Raw genomic sequence first — 24,056 nt, 5'->3', positions numbered from 1 at the left:
AACTTACTGGAGTTTGGAAATGGAATTGAGTCCTCTGTCCTCTGGATGCTGAAATGTGATTATTCAGAGGCTGTATTTCTTTTTCAATTTAAGTGAAGATAAAAGTAGCAAGAAATATCCATGAACTTTTATCAAGCTGAATCAATTACATAACAAAACAAGGTTTAACAATGAATGTGGGGGTGCGGGTGTGTGGAGGCAGGGGTAGCATGACTTAGGAAAAAATTATTGAATACAATTATATTTTAGATATTGTTGGTTTGCAAGTGGTTTGTTAACATTACTGTGGACTTTCCGAGGGGCTTCTGAGGCCAAAGGATGTGGCTGCCTGGTTCAATTACTTCCATTCTTCTCAACTTGACAGGTTCTGGTGGCAGAGGAACCAGAGAGGTAGGTGGTGGGTGTGTGTGTGTGTGTGTGTGTGTGTGTGCGCGCGCGCGCGCGCGCTCATGCTGGAGAATGGGAGGTGTGGGGAATAGGTCATCTATGGTCTTTAGCTGCTTAACATTAATTTCTTGTTTGTCAACAACAATAGTTTTCTTCTGGAGAACCTCCTCTTTCCTGCTCAGTCCATGTGGTTTGGGTGGGTATTGGGTGGTGGGCATGAAAGCTACCTTCCTTGAACTTTCTCAGACATAGGCAAATGTGACCTGTCAGTGGTATTTCAATCCATGGTTGTAATGGTTAATTCAGAGATGGGCACAGGATCTAAGTGAGTCCAATGAGACTCATTCCCTGGCCTGCTTTCTTGTTCATAAGACCAATTGTTAAGGAGGCTGGAAGTGGAAGAAAGCCCTAGGCCCTGATTAGAGAAAATAAAACCAGTGCAATGAAAGCACAACTACTATTTAAAGAGAAACTGAGTCCTAACACTCTTTGAGCCCCTGAAGGATAAAAAGGATTTTAAAAAGCACTGTTTTTTTTTTTAAAGGCCACATCTGCAGCATATGGAAGTTCTCAGGCCAGGGGTTGAATTGAAGCTGCAGCTTGAGGCAATGCCAGATCCAAGATGTGCCTGCGACCTACACCAAAGCTCACAACAACATGGGATCCTTAACCCACTGAGCAAGGCCGGGGATTGAATGCACATCCTCACAGAGACAATTTCAGGTCCTTAACCTGCTAAGTCACAGTGGGAACGCTGGCGGGTTTATTATTTATTTATTTATTTGCCAGTTCTACTCTTGGGATTTATAAGCATGTGAGCCAATATATTCTAACCTCCTTCACTGTAGGCTTTCAAAAGTCAGTTTGGGTTAGGTACCTATTACATCCAACTATCATGACTGTACAGGAGTTTATCATAAAACCAAGATATCTTCCCTCTTGCTCACTGCTAACCTTCTCTCTCATCTTATGTTTGGTCAGACAGGACCATGTCTCCTGCTTTTATAGATCCCAATACATATTTCCTCTCTGTCTGGTAAGAGAAGTTTCTCCCACCTTTTGCATATTGTCTCCCTGCCCTCTTCTTCCACAAGTCAACATTGGCTTGTTTCAAAGTTGCAGGTAGCAGGGGAGGAAGAAATGAGGTTGTCTCAGGCAATTGATGCAAGTGCCTCTATGTGAATTAGAAAATACCTCTTCCTCAAATGCCCCACTCCCCCTTCTTGGGAGCCCAGGCTGGAGCTTAATCTTGTCCAGCTCTATCTCAGCCAGAATACACTGTAGGGTACAGATGACACAATATTGTGCTGAGGCCCCACAGTACTAAGAAGCAAGAGTTGGAGCCATGAGGTAGAAAAACAGTCCTCTGCTGCCCACGTCCCATGGTTACTATGGTCTCTTCCCAGAGCGTTGATAGCTGCTGATGCTGTGTGTCTTGGGCATTCCAACGCTGCCCATACCCCACTGTGCCCTCAGCAGTGATCACAAAGGTTGATGAAAGCTGTAAAAACAATCTCGCTTGTCCGTTGAAAGCTGCATTTCCCAAGATCATTTTGATCTTAAGGATCATAAGGTGGTATCTTTTGTGGGGGGCCTTCCTGAATTCAGCTTGGCGATCTTTACAGCTGGTCTTTGTTGATGAAAGTCAATGGTTCAAGAAGTCCAGTTGGAGGTCACTGGCCATTGGCCACTGGAAGAGAACAGCGTATATAGTTAAAAAAAAAAAAAAAAAAAAAAAAAAAAAAAAAAAAAAAAAAGGGCAGGGTATTTGGTAAGTCTCCGTGCCACACAGAAGTGAGACCTTCAGCGGTCAGTCCTGGGGCCCCCTCTGGTCTTTAGTTATCTCCGCCACCAGCGCACCTGGGGGGAGTCTCTCATCGCTGCGTTGGAAATGGAGGAAGGAAAACCTGGAAACACGGGAGGAAACGCAATTCCACTGGGCAGTCGCCAGCGGCGCGCACGGGCTTAGGGGGCGTCGGCGAAGGCGCTGCCACCGGGGGGCCGGGGAGACCGACCTTAAAGGAGGGGGAGGGCTGGGGCAGTGAGCATAAGGGGAGACGTTCTCAAACCGTCATGGGGTGCAAGCCCGCGGCGAAGGCGGCCCCCCGGTGCCAGATCCCAGCACTTGTCTTTTTTTTTTTTGCCCAGGCGGTGGGTCACCAGACCCGGCAGAGAAAGAGCGGCAGCCTGGGTGGTGGCCCCTGGACGCTCTCCGCCTCTGCTGGCCCCTCCCTCCTTCCTTGTCACCTCCCCCTTGCCGCGCGTCCTAAAACGCGGCGGGCGCCTTTAAGAGGGAGCTCGATTACCCTAGGGGCGGGAACCCCTCGGCAGATCGGGAGGTAGCGGCGCTCGTCCGCGATGCTCCTCACTTTCTGCTCCAGCTCCAGCCGCCACCGCCGCCGCCGCCTGGACCGCCACCGCCACCTCCGCCTCCTCCCCCTCTGCCTGGAAGCGTCGTTTTTTGCAGCGGAGGAGAGAAGTGCTATGTCAGGAAAGTTCCGGGAGGCACTGGCTGGGGCCATGCTCCCTGGGCTCTCCCGCAGGCGCCCGCGCGCAGCCCTTTGTATGAGGTGAGAGTTGGGGTCCCCGGCCCTCGGGACAGGTAGCCGCCCGCGGGGAGCGCTTTGATTCGCCGCGCTGGGAAGGGTGTGCGGTTGGGCGGAGTGGGTGGCGGAGGAAGAGGCTGGTTAGACCGAAGTTGAGCTGAAGAAGCTCGGGTTTTCGGAAGGATTTGTGCAGCCGGACTAGAGGGCTTTCAGCAGCCAGCACCGCACAGTGGGGCCCGGCCGGGACTCGGTGTCCCCCAGGTGCCGCTTCGCCTGGCCTCCTGCCGCCCCCTGCCTTGTCCCCTGCCTGCCCGGGCGCCGAGGCCTTCGAGGAAACTGGTCGGCTGCAGGTCGGCACCCAGTGCCGGGCTTTTCTCTGCCGGGTTCTCCCCTAGAGATGCTAAGTATTGGGAGTGAGAGGAAGGGGATGGAATCCTGAACTTTTACATGGTGGGCTCGTCACTTTTGAGGGGTGAAATTTGCCCAAGTCGGAGGGCTCCTTCCGATTCCAGCAGTTACGAGGGGTTGCCTTACATGTGGGTAAGCTTTTGGCGCTGTGGATCTTTCAGCCTTGGTCGGTGTTCAGCCTTGCACTGATTTTAGTCCTCCCTCCTCCTCCCCTTTTGGGAAACATTTTTTTTTTTTTTAAAGGAAAAAACAATCCTGGAGGATGAGGATGCTAAAATAAACAACAGCAAAATCCAACAGTTTATTTATTTATTTATTTTTACTGAAATTTACCCCCTGGGGCTGACCTAAATGTTCCAAGTGATCTTTTAGTCCCCATGAAATATTTAGTCTTGGTCTTCATATTCATACTTATGAAAGGCAGATATCCCTATTGTAGGATGCGATGTTTTTTGGTTTTTGTTTTGTTTTCCCATTGAAGTAAGATGAGGATTTAACCATGCTTTTTAAAAGTAGGATTTTCTCTTTGTTTATTGGTGAATTTGGTTTTCATTATATCTTAAAGAAGGCTCCTACTAATTTTAGGAGTACTGTTTCTAAGAATCATAAATAAAATCTGATGTTTCTTGCATAATCTGACATTGCTTCAGATAGTTTTACTCCTGGATGAGGTATGTAGTGGGTGTAATTATTTGATGGAACCCAGTATGTAAGTACATTTATTGCACAAAATGGCTAAGTTTTCTTATTTCATGTGTTCCGTGGGTGAAGGAAGCTCATTTTCTCACACCCCCAAGTCTCCACCACACCTGTCTATTCCTGTTTCTGTCTTCTCCATTCACATTGTATTATCTGATGCTGACAAATCAGAGGTGCTGATGACAAGTCCCTATATTTTGTGAAGTGTTACATAGTCAGAATTGTAGTGATGAAATTGATTATATATCATCCAGATTATTTTGAAAAAAAAAGTGGGAGCTTGTTAAAAGAAAAAAGTGTTAGAAAGTATTTAAATTGTCATATAATCTGAGTGTGGGGAAATGTACTATCAAAATAGACAGAGAATATGGTAGGAGACAGTTTATGTTCAGTGGGGAAATTTTGAAAGAAAATTATTCCAGAGTAAATATTAATATGATAACATTTTGTTTGGGGTATAGGTTTTTATTTCTACAGTTTTGTCACTCTGGTGTCAAATATACCAGGACTGAAACTTTAATAGAAGAACTCACCATCTCAAGCATTTTTTGAAAATTTGCAGCAAACTGAACATTCTTGGAAAAAACTTGCTTCGAGGAAGTCATCTGCTTAAATAACTGCAGTTACTATTTTACGTTAAGTTTGTTGAACTCCAGGCAACAAGTACTGCATTCAGTAAGAATTTGGGGTTCTAAGGAGGATGTGACTTAGTTCCTAGAATTGTGTGGATTAGAATGAGTACCTTGATTTTTGATATGTGATTTATTTGATTTGAGATTATTTTGTGAATGATTCTTTTGAAACTGAATATATGTGTATCATATATATGAATGTATGTCACATATACATATATAAATGTATAAAATCCATATCTAGCTATAGATATGGGTATACATAGGTTTATGTATCTTTATATGTCTGTAAAAGGGAAAACTGTTCAGGGACTCAATAATACTCCTGCACTAAGAACAGCAGGTCTGAAAGATCAAAAGCTAAAAATAGTTCTTGTTAGGGCTTGTCATTTGTTCAGCAATTTCATCAGTATCAGTTAAGTTAAAAAATACTGTGTTTTCTAGCATGTTCTTATTCTCACACAAGGCTTGGACCAGGGAGCCACATGCCAGTGATCCTAACTACATGTTTATTCAAATGGACTGAATTATTCCACTAACAGATGATTGAATCAGACATTTCTTAAGCTCCAGTATTTATCTTCTCTAATAGAAGATTCCCTAGGTAAAATTTAGCTTGTCAATATAGAGTTTTCTTTTTTTTTCTGTCTTTTTGCCTTTTCTGGGGTCGCTCCAGCAGCATATGGAGGTTCCCAGGCTAGGGGTCGAATCGGAGCTGTCGCTGCCGGCCTACGCCTGAGCCACAGCCACGCAGGATCCGAGCCACGTCTGCGGCCTACACCACAGCTCATGGCAACGCTGTATCGTTAACCCACTGAGCAAGGGCAGGGATCGAACCCGCAACCTCATGGTTCCTAGTCGGATTCGTTAACCACTGCGCCACGACAGGAACTCCCGAGTTTTCTTTTCTTTTCTGTTTTTTTTTTTTTTTTTTAGTCTTTCCAGGGCTGCACCCGCAGCATATGGAGGTTCCCAGGCTAGGGGTCTTATCGGAGCTGTAGCCACCAGCCTACGCCGGAGCCACAGCAATTCGGGATACGAGCTGCGTCTTCTACCTACACCACAGCTCACGGCAACGCCAGATCCTCAACCCACTGAGGGAGGCCAGGGATCAAACCCGCAACCTCATGGTTCCTAGTTGGATTCCTTAACCACTGAGCCATGATGGGAACTCCTTTCTTTTTTTTTTTTTTTCAGTTTTCTTTTAACACTTCATTTATTTATATATTTATTTATTTTGCTTGAGGCATCCGGAAGTTCCCATCCCACAGGCTAGGGAACTACAGCTGCTGGCCTGTGCCACAGCCACGCGGGATCTGAGCCACATCTGCGGCCTACATCACAGCTCACTGCAACATTGGATCCCTGACCCACTAAAGGAGGCTAGGGATCGAACCCACATCCTCATGGATAGTAGTTGGATTTGTTTCTGCTGAGCCATGATGGAAAACTCCCTCTTTTAACATTTCAAAAATGACCTTTAGAGCATTCCCCATAGGTCTGGGACTTAAGAGAGTGGACCTCAAAGGCATGGCAGGCAAATCTTGGGGAAGTTTTGGTACTACGATTTGTGAAATGATACCACGAGTATTTGATTTGAGAGAGGTACTTGTTAATACTTGGAAAAATAATACCTATGATGCAGTGTTCCATTTACTACAGAGAAGCTTTGGAATATTTCTTATCATGTTCCATAGCTGAAGCTGCTATATTTCAGCATGTATATGAAAATTAGAAGTGGAATGATTTTTTTTTTAGACTGAGTTTTTCTTCCCTCTGCTAAGCATTTACCAGAAATGTGTTTGTATTTGCTACAAATGCCCTTTATTTTGTTACAGGTAGCAATTCTTTTTCTTTTTTTTCCAACCATAATGTGTATATTTAGGATGAGTTCTTAGTGTTTACTGGAAACAGACAGTAAATGCTTCACAGAGTTTATATTGTGTCTCTTCAATTTTAAAAAAATAACATTTGAAATGTTTGACTGTGAGCATGAGATCACAGACTTTCAGAACTGATGGGATCTTGGTCAATTATAGTTTCGGTTTCCTGGGAATTTTCTCTTTAAGGTCAGATGTGGCCCTGATTTGAACTGGATAATCCACAAAATAGGTACTTTTGCAACCACAAAACATGGAGTACATTCCAAATAATTTGCAGTGTGGGCAGCCCAACATGCTTTAGTGTTTAGTTGGCTTGAGGCAGTATGCCATGCTTGTGAAAAATGGTTTTGAAGCTGACAGCAAGCTGTTTCAGTCTTTGAGTTTGACACATAGGATAAAGTGCCTTTTAGCCTCTGTGCCAGTAAATATGGACAGGATTGGTAAAAGTAATTTGTTCTTGTTTCTGTATGACAGGAGATTCAGAAAACTCAAGCATGAAACTAGCTTAATATACTGGAAAGCTCATTTTTATTCATTAAAAATGTAATGAAGAGTTGAGAAGGTTGAATTTTAACATAGGCTTTCAGGTCTTGGGCAAAAGAGTGTATTTAGCATTTAGGAGGGTAATTTAATGGTCACCTATTGAAATTAATAATGTGGAAATCTAGTTGTTATTTATTGAAATTAATAATAACATTGTATTGAAGTTCCTGTCATGGCTCAGTGGAAATGAATCTGACTAGCATCCTTGAGGAGACAGGTTAGATCCCTGCCCTTGCTCAGCGGGTTAAGGATCTGGCATTGCTGTGAGTTGTGGTATAGGTCTCGGACACGGCTCAGATCTGAAGTTGCTGTGGCTGTGGTGTAGGCCAGCAGCTGTAGCTGCGATTCAGCATCTAGCCTGGGAACCTCCATATACCGTGGGTGCCTAAAAAAAAAAAGCAAAAAGAAAATAATAACACTGTTATTAACAATATTTCCTTTAAGTGATAATCTTCCCAGGCCCAACTTTGATTCAAAAACATCCCAGCCAGAGTTCCCACTGTGGCTCAGGGGAAACTAATCCAACTAGTATCTGTGAGGATGAGGGTTCAATCCCTGGCCTCTCTCAGTGGGTTGTGGATCCCGCATTGCTGTAGTTGTGGCTGGCATCTGTAGCTCAGATTTGACCCCTAGCCTGAGAGCTTTCATATGCTGTAGGTGCAGCCCTAGAAAGCAAAAAAGAAAAGAAAAATTCCAGCCAGCATATATACATACGAATCACGTAGCATATATGTTAATCAACTTTAAATAATTTTTAATTGAAAGGCTATGTGTTATTGTAGTTATAAGCTTTACATACCTTTGTTTTGTTTTATTTGGCCATGCCTGCAGCATGCGGAAGTTCCCGAGCCAGAGATCGAACCCACACCACAGAAGTGACCCAAGCTGCTTCAGTGACAACACTGCATCCTTAACCTGCTGCAAACTCCCCTTTGAGATTTTTTGGCCAAAGTTTCTTGGTTAACTTATTTTCTTTCAATTGATGAAGCACAGTCTATATCATTAAGGCATTAAAATTTTTTTTATTTAATATTTTATTTTATTTTATTTTATTTTTTTGTTTTTTGAATCATTGATATAGCTGCTTGGCTTATGCCACAGCCACAGCAACATCAGATCCGAGCTGTGTCTGCTACACCACAGCTCACCAGCAGCTGCGTCTACTACACCACAGCTCACCGCAATGCCAGCTCTTTAACCCACTGAGTGAGGGCAAGAATTGAACCTGCAACCTTATGGTTCCTAGTTGGATTTGTTTCCGCTGTGCCATGACGGGAACTCCCAATTTTTTTTTAATGTGGGAATTTCTAAGGATTTGTCTTGGGGAGGGAGTGCAGAAGTGGCATGATTCTTTATTGTATCTGTTACCTCCTAAAGGAAGATGAGTTCACTTCTTCCTATCTTTTGTAAACAAAAACAAATGCATAGGTAATTTTAGAGAAAGAATATTTGCAGGCATTTAAAGACACTTGAAGTTTGGATCAATATAAGTGTTTCAGCTCAAAGTTACCTGAGAATCGGTTATTGTCTGTGCCAGGTGTTCGGTACAGTTTGGGCTGAGGGTGTCTGCTTCCTGGTTTTAGTTAGTCCTGGGATAAAGATTCAAAGGGATTTGGGGTGGAAGGGGGCTAATTCCAGGCATGGTAGCCATTGCCTCCCAGAAGTAGAAATGTTTGCCTAAGTGTGTACTTCTAGTAAAATCTACTTTTCATCATTTTAGCTTATTTTTTCCAATTCCTCCAGGATATAAGTGAAGTATAGTGTCTTCCTGCTCCATTTTGATTAACTTTGCACAAACTGTGATGTCTTCTAAGGTTTCACACTCTTTAGCACTAGCAGAAAGTCTGTTCTTTAAGCCTTTCCGCTGTTCTCAGCAGTACTTTTCAAACATTTCCCCTTCTTTTGAATTAATGAGTTCTTTAATGATATATCATAGGTTTTGAATTTAAGGTTCCCTCATTTTCCTTAATAGGCCTTGGTTAAATTTGTTTCTACTTAAAGGTTGTGATGATGTTGGGAACTTCTCATTTTTGTGTCTATATTTCATGTATAGTTGCTATTGTAAGGTTTCAAATCTTTATTCTTTATTCACATGTATAGAAAATTTAGAAAATCCATACAAGCCACACACAAAAAAAGGAAAAGATAATTACTCCTAGAGGTAACTATTGCTAACATTTTGATAAATATTTTTATATACATATAGAAAAATATCATATTTCATTTTCTAAAAATGGTGCTTCCTATATGTATTTCTTTTTAATTTTCATACAAAGATGAACCACATTCTGTATCATGGAATGATTTTCTATAACATATTTATAGTAGATAGTGTTTTGTTCTGTGGGTAGGTCATATTTCATTGGGGATATGCCATAATATCAGACAGGCTTTTTTTTTTTTTTTTTTTTTTTTGGTCTTTTTGCCTTTTCTGGGGCCACTCCCTCAGCATATGGAGATTCCCAGGCTAGGGGTCTAATTGGAGCCATAGCCACCAGCCTACGCCAGAGCCACAGCAACGCAGGGTCCGAGCCGCGTCTGCAACCTACACCACAGCTAACAGCAACGCCGGATCGTTAACCCACTGAGCAAGGGCAGGGACCAAACCCGCAACCTCATGGTTCCTAGTCGGATTCGTTAACCACTACGCCACAACGGGGAACTCCCACACAGGCCTTTTTAAAGAAATTGCACAGGGAACTGTGTGTGATTGGGTCACTTTGCTGTACAACAGAAATTGAAGAAACATTGTAAATCAACTATACTTTAATAAAATAATTGCTAGTATATAGCAGTAAATATCTTAATGCTCAGTTTTTAACACATCTATGGTTATTCCCTTTAAAACCTGAGAAGTAGAATTTTGGGATAAGGACAAAGGGCCTTAATGTTTTTCATTGACCTCAAGGCATTTTATTAGTCCCAATGTAAGATCTGTAGCTTTCCTTGAATCCCTTCTGCAGTTTTTTGGGGCAGCATAATATGAAAGACTCAAGTCAGATAGCATTTGAACCCATACCTGAGTGACTAGGGCTTTATCCAAATGAAATAACTCTAGATGCTTATAAAGACTCAGCTATGAGATCCAGTCTCAACACTAAACCATCCATTAGTGCCCAGTCATAGCTATAAATGCTGTTTCCATCTAAACAAGTATAACAGTTGATAGTATGCCTGAAAATTCTCTTTTTCACTTTCAGTCTCCTTATTATATACCATTGGACCTACTAGCCACATGTACCGATGCGTACGTAACTGCTGTGTGGCAGAGTGAATAAATATTTTTTCCTGTATCGTCATTTCTGGGATTTAAAGATGGTCTGTTTCTACCCTTTTCTGCCAACATCTGGACTCTTAATGTCCTTTGTGTGTGTATATGTCTATATCTATATATCTATATTTTATATATCTTTAACTTTCTTCCTCTCTCTCTATAATATAAAACTCCACCATAGCCAGAAATTACCTTTTGAAACCAGATAAGTATCTCTCTAGCTACCACAAAAATATAGTCTCTCCCAGGAACAAATCTAGGGATATAAAACCGGCAAAACCCAGGAAAAGGACATGAGTGAAAACTTAAGGATTAAAGGTTTAATGTAGAGAGAAATTTTCTCCTTCATTTTTATGGCTAAAGTTATCTTTAGCTGTCAAACATGACATTAATGACTGCAGAATAGCATTGATATTTTCCTGTACATTTTTCATTTTTAGAATTTTATGCTGGCCATAAAAGGAAAGAGAAAGTAACACACACACACACACACAACTTATTTTCTGGGCCAGTTATTCTTTCAGACACTGCCTTCTCTGTGAAACCTCCTTTCTCTAAGTCATGCTCTGTTTCTCTGTTTCCTTTGTACCTGGTGCTTACCTCTGTTTTAGCACTTCAGAATGAATTTTTTGTTTAGATGAGTATCATTTCCCACTTTAATATCTCAAACAGCTGGAACTATATCTTTGTATTTTGGCATGGAATATAACAGGCATGTAAAGACTGAATAGGTACATTTTTCCATGAGATTTTGTGGATATTCACTGTTTACATGGGAAGGTTCAGAATATGCTTTTGAACCTAATTTTATTACATTTAATTTTTTTTTTATTTTAAAAATTTTCTTTTTAGGTTCACATCTGTGGCATATGGAAGTTCCCAGGCTAGGGGTCGAATCTGAGCTGCAGCTACCAGCCAATGACACAGCCACAGCAATGTGGGTTCCGAGCTGCCTCTGTGATCTGCACTGCAGCTTGCAGCAACGCAGAATCCTTAACCCACTGAGCAAGGCCAGGGATCAAACCCACATCCTCATGGATGTTGTGTTGGGTTCTGGACCCACTGAGCCGCAAAAGAAACTCCTTGATTTTACTACATATTTTTTAAAGAATATTGGTTGTGAAGTACATTGTACATGTAGAAGTGCATAAAGTATATTTGTAAGGTAAAAGAAATAGACTACTTTGGACCTATATCAAGATTGAAAAGTGTAACCTGCTGAGAATCCCTCAGTTTATCCGTTCCCCACCTAAAGCAACATGTTCTTTAGTTTTGTTTACTTTTGGACTTTACGTAAAATTTTATTTAATTATTTTATATATGTGCTTTTAGGTTTGCTTCATTTGTTCACTGTTATGTTTTTGAAATTCAGCAATGTTTATAGCTATAATTAGTTTTTATTTCTATTTAGTGTTTTATTGTATGAATTCTTTAATTTATTCATTCTAATGTTAAAGGACATATCAAAAGCATAAAGTATAAGCATAAAGTTTTCCATGATATTCTTTTATGTGTTTAATCATTGCCATATCTTTAATATTCCCACTTTTTTTTTCTTTTTTTACTCCTGATGCTGCTAATTTCTCTTACTCTGTTGCTCCGTCTCTATCTCCTTGTCTCTCTTTCCTTCTTCAATCTTGAGAGATGTATCATTTCTCTTAATCTTTTCAATCAATCTTTTCACTTTTGGCTTTGCTGATTGTCACTATTCCATGTTTATTTTGTGATTATTTCATTTTTGCTCTTCTTTTGTTTCCCTTTTTTTTTTTTTTTTTTGGTTTATTCTGCCATTATTCTAATTTCTTAGGTTTGGTGCTTAGCTTATTAATTGTGATCTTGCCTCATCAGAGGACAGTGACTTTCCCTTGAATCATCACATTAGCCGCTTATCAGAATTTTTTTATGTAGTGTGCTTTTGTTATACAGTTCTAAATATTTGCTATGGTTTCTTTGATTCATGGATCCAAGATCCATCTTGAGAATGGTGTTTTCTTTCTTTTCTTTTCTTTTCTTTTTTTTTCTTTTCAGGGCCCTACCCGTGGCATATGGAGGTTCCCAGGCTAGGGGTTGAATCAAAGCTGTCAGAGCTATAGCCACAGCCCTGTGCCATAGCAACATGGGATCCGAGTGGCATCGTCTGTTACCTACACCACAGCTCACGGCAATGTCAGATCCTTACTTAACCCACTGAGTGAGGGCAGGGATAGAACCACATCCTCATGGTACCTAGTCAGGTTCGTTTCCACTGCACCATGATGGGAACTCCGAGAACTTAATTTCCAAACAGAGTTTGCTGTTGTTGCTGATTTTCAGCCTACTTGTAATATGGTTGAAATACATGGTCTCTGACATACCAGCCTTTAATGCTTTTTGAGTTTAGCGTCATGTGCTGGGGCAAATATTTTCTTTTTAATAGAAGTTCCACGTGTAGCTTGAATATAATGTGTATTCTACAGTTCTGGGTGCAGTGTTCAATATGTTTTCATAAGATGAAATTTAATTGTACTTTTAAAATCTTTTTTATTTTTAATGATTTTGTCTGCTTGATTGTTCAGTTACTGAGAAATTATAATAATGGATTTCTCAATTTCATCTTGATATTCAACCTTTCACTTTACATATTTGAGATTTGTTATTAGGTGCTTTAGATTAAATTATTAAATATACTATGGCAAATTGAACCTCTTATTATGTGTAATTCCCTTCTAAATCTCTAATAGTGCTGACTTAATGTTTTTTTTTCTTTGATATTAATGAAGCAATACAGGGTTCTCTATAGGTTTTGATTGGCTTGATATATCTTTCTCTGCTCTGACTTTCAAGTTGGATTTATGTTCTTATGTTTTAACATGTGTCTTTTGTAAATGCATACAGCTGCCTCTTTGCTTTTAACTGGAGGCTTTACTCTTTTTATGTTAAGAATGAAGACTGATATATTCAGATTCATTTATTATCGAATTATGAAGTATTTTCTATTCTACTTTTTCTCTTTCTACTCTCCTTTGTTGCCTTCTTTTTGATTGATTGATTCTCTTTCCCCCTTTTTTACTGTTCTTTTTATTTTGAGGGTTAGTAGACTGGCTATAAGCCTTATATCTGTTCTTTTAGTGGCTACAGAGACAGTTCTACTAAGCATATTAATCTTAATCTAGTCTAAAGTTAATCAGTATCTTTGCCTTCTGCTTTAGGCTGAATTGTGTCCCTCCAAATTCGTTATGTTGAAGCCCTAACCACCCATATGATTGTATTTGGAGATAGAGTTTATAAGGAGGTCATTAAAGTTAAATGAGGTCATAGAAGTGAGGCCTTAATCTCATAAGACTGGTGTCCATATAGGAAGAGGAAGAGACACAGAGATACCTTTCTTCCTTTTACACATGCAGAGAGGAAAGGCCATGTGAGGGCACAGTGAGAAGATGCTCTTAATGACTCACCAAGGTTTTGTGATTTTTTTTTTTTTTTTTGTCTATGAGCTGTTCACTTTCCTTAGAACATTATGGGTGGTAATTCTTTCAGGCCTGGGTTGGAGTTGAGTTCCTCCATAGGGGAGATCTATTTTGCTTTTTTTACTGCTAGCTTGGGCACTCTATTGACTCAGGCACATTTAAATCAGATTTCTGCTTAAGGGTTTTTTTTAATTTTTACTTTTTATCTCAGGGCTAGTTTGTGGTTACAAATCCCTTGGGGCAGTTATTTTCCCTTATCTATCTAGCACTAGATTCAAGACCCACAGTTTTCGATTTGCTGTCTCTTTTGGCATGGAGACAAAAGAGAGTTTTGGAGTTTCTTTGTTCACCTTTCATATAGCAAATTAACTCTTTGAAGTTCTGCTTGCTCTTGGGATCTTCTGAAAATGCAGACACTAAAACGTCAAGCTAAGAGAGCAAAATACTTACTTTTCTTTTTTATCTTTTAATTCCAATTTTATAATTTATCATTTTTCTCTGCTGATACATTTTGAATTTCTGTATGGTATATTGTATCAGCACTTTCTCTTCCTAGGCCCTAAACTTCATCTTGTTTACACGTTTAGTATTTAGTTTTATATTTTGTTCTTCAGGGAGTTAGTACACGCATCTTATTTTTTTTTTTTATTTTTGCTTTTTAGGGCTGCACCTGTGGCATATGGAAGTCCCCAGGATAGGGGTCTAAGCAGAGCTACGGCTGCTGGCCCACACCACAGCCACAGCAATTCAGGATCCAAGCCACATCTGCGACCTACACCACAGCTCAGGGCAATGCCAGATCCTTAACTCACTGAGCAAGGCCAGGGATCAAACTGGATACTAGTTGGATTTCTGCTGTGCCACAATAGGAACTCCCAGGCATCTTATTTTAAACTATTCAGTTACATCTGGTTATATCTTTAAGCTTGAAAGTCACTGTCAGTTACATTTATTTTTCTATTGCATCAGGTTTCTGTGCTTTACCTTTAAAATGGTAGTGAGGAAAGTTACCTTTGGTCTTCATTGCCCTTATTTATAATCTCCAAAGCAAGTTAAAGATGGCAGATTGCAGGGTAGTTCGCCTTTGAAAAGGAGTAATTATTCTGTGCTTATTTCAAATGGTTATATATGTCTTGGTAAACATTTCAAGAAATGTTCAGTTTTTCTCTTTGTTATTACAGTATACTTAATTTTTTTCCCTTTAACCGTATATGGTATACCTATGTGGATACAGCCTTGGTTTGATGAACAGCTAAAATGCAAAGAGTTTGAGAACCTCAGCATTTATATTTTTATACTCAGTTACTGTGGATTAGCTATTAAAAAAAACTTAGAGGTAAAATGAACTCAAATACAAAAAAAGACTAAAGCAATTAATTTGATTACCTTTGGGTAATTATTTCATTCATCAGGTCATAAAACTAAGCCTTGAGTATTGTCTGTGCTTTTCACTAAATAATTTTTCTTTTGCATTCTTAGTTTTAAAGTCTTTTTGTCATACTAATTTTTCTCATCATGCATAAGGAATCACCAGAATAGAAATGAACGAGGCTTATATAATAGAATCTCATTCTGATAAAGTCTTTGCTAATATCTACATTTTAGGTTGGAATTAAGTTCCAGGAAAAGATCTTTCTGGTAATTTGTTTTTTAGTGGATAGGAAGGGAAGGCTCATATGAAAAGCCACATTACATAACATAAAGCATCCATTTGGTTTGTGGCCCGTAGGAAGGACATTTTCTTTTTGTTTGATACAACTTGAGACTTGGAATGAACATTTTACTAAATACTCCCTCCCAAATCTATGTTAAATTCTTAGTCTGCTCGATTCCAGTGTAGTAAATAATCTGCATATAAGAAGAATTTTCATGTTTGTTTTATCAGCCGTTAGGCAAAGTCTGCATTTGAGCCATTCTGGTACAGTGGTTCTTGCCATATGGAATCTATATTGCATACACCCACATGTATACACACTTGCACCACTTTCTGGTTATCACTCTTTCATAAGCTCTGTTTGCTAGGGGAAATCAAATGAGTACTAGGCGTGGACGAAGTATAATAAAACTGGAAGAACTCCACATATGTATAAGCAGTAATGTTTATACAGCAATATTTAGTGTTCTTCCTTCCCCTTTTTTTTGGTGCAGGAGGAAATCTAGGAATTGCAATTCTGACTATTATGTGTACAGTTGACAGTGGGCAAGTGAATTCCCTATGGGTCCTTGGTCTTACCACCCACTTGTCAGTTGAATCAGCATTTCATGAATTTGCAAAGCTTTACTGATGCTTTGATCTTTGAGCAGAGGACCAGAGGACTGAATGGCAGCATCACTGGGCACTGTCAGGGGGAAACCTAGTAACAAACAACATCACAACTTCACCCCAAATTCCTTTTCCCTTGTGATTTTATGATGCATAGTGAGGAATTGTTCTTTGGTGTTTAGAATATAGCCATTTTATCAACTTGAGTTTTTTTTTTTTCATTTATAAAGATTCAAAGTGAATATTGCAGGTTTTCTATAAAAATTTCTTTGCTAAGGCATGATTTGTAGGTGGGGAGTAGGGTGGGTGTTAGGAGGTGACATGTAGTACCTTGAATTTAGAATGGTAGTTATGTAACCCTTTTTACTTAGGGCAATCCTTTGCAATTATTGGATTCACAGAAAACTAGATTGAAAATTAAAATGTAGACATGATAGAAATGGAAATAATGTTATATGAAGGGAGATAATAATTTTTATTCATGAACTCTGCTTTATGGCAGGATTTAGTAGAGAGTCCTTCAGCTGGTGAGATTTCAAGAAACATTTTCTTGAATTTGAAAATATTTCTCAACAATGAGGTTTTAGAAGACCTTTGCAGGATCACATGCTTTTTTATAAAATTATACTTATTCCTACAGTGAAAGCGTCCTGCTTTTAGCCATTTATTTACTATTTTATTTTACCTCTTATTCCCTCTGATCTACTTTCTCCCATTAAAAAAATAAAACAAAATGCAAAATAAACTATAACTTCAAAATCAAAATATACAGGCATACCTTAGAAATATTGTAGGTTCAGTTCTAGATCACTGCAATTAAGTGAATACTAAAATAAATCAAGTCATGGACTTTTTGGTTTCCCAGTGCATATAAAAGTTATGTTTACACTATACTGTAGTCTGTTAAGTATGCAACATCAGTCTTGAAAAACAACATACGTAACTTAAAAATAATTTATTACTAAAAAATGCTAATTATCATTTGAGCCTTGACCAAGTCATAGCAAGTAACATCAGAGATCACTGATTTCAAGGAGTTTCTGCTGTGGTGCAGTGTGATGAGGATCCGACATTGCTGCAGCTGTGGCGTATGCTGCAGCTTGGATTCATTCCCTGACTTGGGAACTTCCATATGCCATAGATAATGCCAAAAATAAAAAAGATGACTGATTGCAGATCACCATAGCAAATATCATGTTTTGTATATAACATGTATAATTTAATTATATATAATAATTTAAAAGTCTGAGATATTACCAGAATTACCAAAATTTGAGTCAAAGACACAAAGTGAGTGAATGCTGTTGGAAAAACTGTGCCGATAGACTTCCTAGATGCAGGGTTGCCACAAACCTTCAACTTGTAAAAAATGCAATATATGCAAAAAATAATTGACAGAACTTTTTTTTTCTTCTGCTTTTTAGGGCTACACCTGCAGCATATGGAAGTTCCCTGGCTAGAGGTCGAATCAGAGCTATACCTGCCAGCCTATACCACGGCCACAGCCACACAGGATCAAGGCTGCGTCTGCAACCTGCATACAACACAGTTCATGGCAATACCAGATCCTTAACCCACTGAGCAAGGCTAGGGATCTAACCCGCATCCATATGGATACTAGTTGGTCTCATTACCACTGAACCACAATGGGAACTTCCAATTGACAGAACATTAAATCAACTGTAATAAAAAAATTAAAAAAAAAAAAAGCAAAGCATGATAAAACAAGGTATGCCTGTACTAGTCTTCAGCTTAGTACTTTTGGATTTTCTTAGTGGGTAATTTCTTTTTTTTTTTTTTTTTTTTTTGTTGTTGTTGTTGTTATTGTTGCTATTTCTTGGGCCGCTCCTGCGGCATATGGAGGTTCCCAGGCTAGGGGTTGAATCGGAGCTGTAGCCACCGGCCTACGCCAGAGCCACAGCAACGCGGGATCCGAGCCACGTCTGCAACCTACACCACAGCTCATGGCAACGCCGGATCGTTAACCCACTGAGCAAGGGCAGGGACCGAACCCGCAACCTCATGGTTCCTAGTCGGATTCGTTAACCACTGCGCCATGACGGGAACTCCTTAGTGGGTAATTTCATACTACCATAGAGCATGACATTTAGACAATGTTGTAAGATAATATGGACAATAAATGAGGAATCTTATTTTCTGTTTTCTACTCTTAGGGCATCCTGAGTTTTTCTTCACAGCATGTGCAACAAGGTATAATCCAGTGGTTACTTTGTATGTATGTTAGCTATGAGTCAGTGTTCTCCAGAGAAAGGGAACCAATAGGAAATACATTTGGTTTATTATAATGAATTGGCTCATGTGATTATGGAGGCTGCAAAGTCTCCTAGTGGGCCATTTGCATTGGAGACCCAAGAAAGCTGAGGATGTAGTTCTGAGAAGTGAAAGGCCTTTGGTGTGAGAACCATTTGAGGGTAGAGGATTGAAGTCCCATCTCAAACAGGGAATTCCTCCTTTTTCCACCTTTTTGATTTATTTAGGTATTCAATAGATTGGTTGATATCCACTCACTTTGGGGAGGGCAGTCTGTGTTACTCAGTCTACTAATTCAAATGCTAATCTCATCTAGAAACACCACCACAGACACACCAAGAAATTATGTTTAATCTAAGCACCCTGTGTCTTAGTGAAGTTGACATGTAAAATTAACCCTCACAGTGGGTCTCCCCATTAGACTTGAGAGTTACATAAGATCAGGAGATAAACTTCTGTTTTTGTTGTATGCCATGCTGAATCAGAAACCAGCTTAGAGCACATGCTTAAAAACTTTTTTTTTCTTTTTATAGCTGAACCTGTGGCATCTGGAAGTTCATGGACTAGGGTCTAATTGGAGCTGCAGTTTCCAGACTACCCACAGCTATAGCCACACCGGATCCCAGTGGCATCTGCAACCTATGCTGCAGCTTGTAGCAACACTGGATCCTTAACCCACTGAGTGAGGCTGGGGATCAAACCTGCATCGTGACGGAAACTAACCGACTGAACCACACTGGGAACTACTAATAACTATTTTTTTAGAGGAAGGAAATGCATGAAGTGTTTAAGTTGAAAAATATTTGTCAGAGATTTATAACATGGATAGCACAGTGAAAGACTGAGTATCAGAGCAAGGTATGCAAGTGAAGGTAATTTTAGTTGGGATATGATTCTTTTTTTTTTTCTTTTTGTTCTTTTGTCTTTTTAGGGCCATACCCACAGCATATGGAGGTTCCCAGGCTAGGGGTCTAATCGGAGCAGGAGCTGCCAGCCAATGCCACAGCCACAGCATAGCCAGATCTGGGCCATGTCTGTGACCTACACCACAGCTCATGGCAATGCCAGATCCTTAACCCACTTAGCGAGGCCAGGGATTAAACCCACGTCCTCATGGTTGCTCGTCGGGTTTGTTAACTGCTGAGCCACGGTGGGAACTCCTAGTTGGCATATGATTCTGTTGACATTCCCTTTGTCTTTATTTGGTGGCCACTTTGAATATTAAAGCTAAAGTTTTCATAAATTTTTAAACTCTGAGTATTTTAAGTATGACCTTTAGATTTTTCGGAATCTTCTCAAGTTAAACAGAATTATTTTGATCATGGCAGTGAATCAAGGTCAAAACAGAATTGCCATTATTTCTGCAGATTAGTCATTGCTGCTCTTCTGCAATGCTAGTTTGAAATGGCAAGCCAAGAGCATAATGATTTTTAATTCTGTGCTCTTTCTCTTGCATTATTTTCTAGCTTCCCACTTATGAAAATATTTAGTAATTCCATGTTTTCCCTTATGTTCATTATTGGAATTTGCTATGGTAATGAATTATATTTACAGGAGCCAGGGGGCAAGGATTTTAGCATCTTTTAGAAAGATATATATAAAATTAAGATATATATTTTTAAAGATATATGAAGATAGATATTTTTAAAGATGTGTATATATTTGACTCTTGTATATACAAATATACACTCAAGAGATTATTTGAAGTCTCTGGTGATATCATTAAGGTCTTCCAAACCACGTTCTGTGACATTTCTATTATACCATAGAAGAAGATGTGTCCAGTTGATGCTGGTGGGGTGGAATAGTAAGGTGGTGAGGTAGGAAATCTTACAGACCGTCTTATACCAAGAGGTGCTTGAATCATCTCAGGCAGTGTCATTGCCCAGTGTGTAGGAAGAAAGAGGAGGCCATGGTATAAGCATATATGTGTGTGTATATATACATACATACATATGTGTGTGTGTATATACATACATACATATGTGTGTGTGTATATACATACATACGTGTGTGTGTGTGTGTGTATATTCTATTTGTTTTTAATAGCATGTCACATAAATCTCCAACAGCTAGCACATTACCTGGCACATGGATATACCCTGAACATTTCTGTCGAATTGACTTGGCTGGAGCTCACAGGCACAGTAACAGTCAGCAACAAAGTGTTGTTCTGAAAAACAAGGAAGCTATACAACAGTTGTACCTGGAGATAGAGGAATAAACTGGGCACAGTTGTAGTAGACCGTTTCTAGGTCAAGGAAGAACTATATAGACTTAATCATGTTTGAAGCAAAGACAGAACAAAGAGTAGTTGCGTCTGTTTTGTTTTGAAGAGACTGTTAGAAGTCACTTTTCTTAAATAAAAGTGGTAGACGCTGGAGTGGGGAAGGTCGGAGGAAGACAAAGGTGTCACGTAAAAATCACAGTGCAGAGTTGTTTCCAGAGGGGACCCCTTCCAGGGCCTAGGAGTGGGCTCTTTCTTGTCCAGCACATACAAATGAATTGTCAAAGGAGACATGCATACTGACAAAGCAAAAAAATTTATTGGAAAGGGATGCTCAGGTGGAGAACAGCAGGGTAAGGGAACCCAGGAGAACTGCTGTGTCTCATGGCATGCAGTCTTAGGTTTTATATTTGTGGAGTTAGCCTTTTGGGTTGTGTCTGGCCAATCGTCTTGCTCATGGCCATATTTGGTCCAATTTGGGGCCCTTCCTGATGGCATGCATCTCTCAGGCAAGATGGTTTCCAGCGTGAGGCTTTCTGGGAGGTTGGCAGAATGTATTATGAGGCTGATGTCTTCCCTCCTTTTGGCCCCTCCCAGATTCTTCCACTTTGGCAGCAGCTTGTCAGTTCCATGTTCCTTATTGTGACCTCCTGTTGTGAGACGACTTATGCAAGTGGTTATCCTACCCAGCCAGGACAGGTGGTTTTGGTCAGTAGTTCCTTAACAGAATTTCTATGTGAGGGTTTAAATTGAATTTGGATGAGATATGGAAAATAGTCATTTGCAATGGTGATGGAGTAGAATAGTCAATGTCACTGAAGTGCTGGTGTTGGGAGAACATGGTTTTCTTTTCTGGCCTAAGTAGAACTGCAGGCTCATAAGGATGGTGCACTAACTATGTGCTAGTATCTCACACATGCTGTCTCATTTAACAAGGCCCCACCACAGCTTCAGGAACTAAGGTGCACCATGGTCATCTTCATTTTTCTGAGGAGGAACCTGATGAACTGAGAAATTAAGTAACCTGCCCAATGACACATAGTAAGTAAATGATACCCACTGTGAAGTGGACACAGTGGGTGCCTGGAGGAAGGGCATGGAAGTGCTCAATAAGATGTTTATTTTGCCCTTGAATGCCTTTTGATTCCCTCCAAGGAACATGCCAAAATCATTTCTCAATAAGAGGCAGGGGAGAAGAGTGTGGCAACATTTTTAGAAGAAATACAGTATGATGGTGGAAACATTTAGTGTTGACTAGGTAAACTTATTTTAAGGCCGTGGAAATTTTGTTGTGCTAACCTTGTGCTAATTAAAGAAAAATTAAATGTCTAACCCTCACATTGAAAGGTGTATGAGGTCAGATGAGTTACAGAGTTTATTCAGGGAACAGTTTTAAAAAGTGGAGTGGAAAGCTGAGCTGTACTCAGAAATTCAGATAACTCTAAAGCTGGATTAAAAAAGCAAAAACCCAAAACATTTGTAGAATAGCATGAAAGCAAACAAAAATAAAGGTTTTTTTTTTTTTTTCTTTAAAATTGCAGATTCCCAAGGGATGTTTGTGGGGAAACAGAAAGGTGATCTAGAGAGAAATGTGAAAAAGAAGACACTGTTTTTTTGTTTATTTTTTAATTTTTTAAATTTTATGGCCCACCCACGAGATATTGAAGTTCCTGGGTCAGAGATTGAATCTGAGCCACAGCTGCAGCATAAATTGCCAGATCCTTTTAACCCACTGCACTGGGCCAGGGGATTGAACCTGTGCCTCTGCAGTGACCCAAGCCGCTGCAGTGGGACTAACCCACTGTGCTATGGCAGGAACTCCTAGGCACTGTTTTTTTAGATTAGTAGATAAATGGAGGAAATATGGGGTACTTTTAAATGTAGTGATGAATAAATTACCATATTTAAATTTTGTGCTTTAAGGGATAACAAAATTCTACTCTACTCATAAGTCTCTTATGCCCTTTACCAATGAGAGTACATTTCTTGCATAATAACAGTAACACTTGCCTAAAGGATAAGGGACATTAAAAAAAATTTAATGGAAGTATAGTTGATTTACATTGTGATAATTTCTGCTGTTCAGCAAAGTGATTCAGTTATACATACATATACATTGCTTTTAAAATATTCTTTTCTATTTTGGCTTATCATTAGCTGTTGAATGTAGTTCCCTGTGCTATAGGGACCTTGATGTTTATCCCTTCTGTATATAATAACGTGTTTCTATCAATCCTAAACTCCCAGTCCATCTCTCCCCTACCCCCCACCCGTTGGCAACCACAAGTCTGTTCTCTATATCTGTGAGTCTGTTTCTGTTTTGTAGCTACGTTTATTTGTGTTATATTTTAGATTTCACATATAAGTGATATCATATGGTATTTGTCTTTCTCTTTCTGACCTACTTCATTTAGTATAATTTCTAGGTCCATCCATGTTGCTGCAAATGGCCTGATTTCATACTTTTTTAATGACTAGTTTTCCATTATGTGTATCTTATTTATGCAGTCATCTATTGATGGACATTTAGGTTGTTTCTATGTTTTGACTGTTGCAAATAGTACTGCAGTATATATAGGGGTGCATGTATCTTTTTGAATTATAGTTTTGTCCAGATACTATGCCCAGAAGTGGGATTGCTGGACTTAGAGCAACTCTATTTTTAGTTTTATGAGGATCTTCCATACTGTTTTCCATGGTGGATGTACCAATTTACATTCCCACCAACAGTGTGGGAAGGTTTGGAGGGTTCCTAAAGGATAAGAGACATTTGAGTAACTCTTGACACCATTTTCCAAATTTTTAAAATCTGTCTTCTGTTCTACCCATGGACAATAGGTATGTTGAGATAGGCAAGAGAATGCTTGTTTTGCTTCCTCATAAGGAATAGATTTTTTTTTAAAGGAATATGTCTTATCATTGAAAAGAAATGTTAATGTATTATTTATAATATATGAAAATATTCTTCAAGAAGATTTTTTTTGAATATAAGAAAACCACTCATTTTAGAATATTTGGAAATTACAGAAAAGTAAAAAAAAAAATGTATCACTGATAGTCCTACTGGTCAGAAACCTTTGTTAATATTTTGATGTGTTTCCTTCCAATCCCTTTTAAGAACTTGAAAAAGCACATCAAGAGCATGTTGTATATATAGCTCTGTAGTCTATTTTCTTCACTCAAAATGCTCACATCATATTGTGTCATTATTAAATACTCTGAATGCAATTTTAATGGCTACACAGCATTGTATTACATAAAGAGCATAGTTATTCTCTTTACTTAACGTGAACCTTTAGGTTGGTTCCATTTTCTTAACAGCTCTAGTAGGAGATATATTTAACATATCATAAAATTCAGCCATTTCAAGTGTACAGTTTGGTAATTTTACCGAGTGACACAACTGTCACCATAATGAGTTTTAGAACATTTTCTCTCTCCCAGTAAGATCTGTTATGCCAATTTATAGTTAATTCC

General features: G+C 39.3%; 1 protein-coding gene across 2 annotated transcripts in view; it reads left to right on the top strand.

Moving 5' to 3' along the window:
• GPR63 (G protein-coupled receptor 63) overlaps nt 2,156–24,056 on the top strand; it is a 63,112-nt gene continuing 41,211 nt past the window's right edge. For both annotated transcript variants that reach the window (XM_003353265.4, XM_013992707.2), the window contains exon 1: nt 2,156–2,957. The gene's annotated coding sequence lies outside the window, so the exon portion shown is untranslated. The remainder of the gene's footprint in view (nt 2,958–24,056) is intronic.

The sequence above is a fragment of the Sus scrofa genome, chromosome 1, assembly GCF_000003025.6.
Source record: "Sus scrofa isolate TJ Tabasco breed Duroc chromosome 1, Sscrofa11.1, whole genome shotgun sequence".
Lineage (NCBI taxonomy): Eukaryota > Metazoa > Chordata > Mammalia > Artiodactyla > Suidae > Sus > Sus scrofa.
The sequence above is the reverse complement of the archived record's forward strand: the minus strand, read 5'-3'. Positions and strand labels throughout refer to the sequence as shown.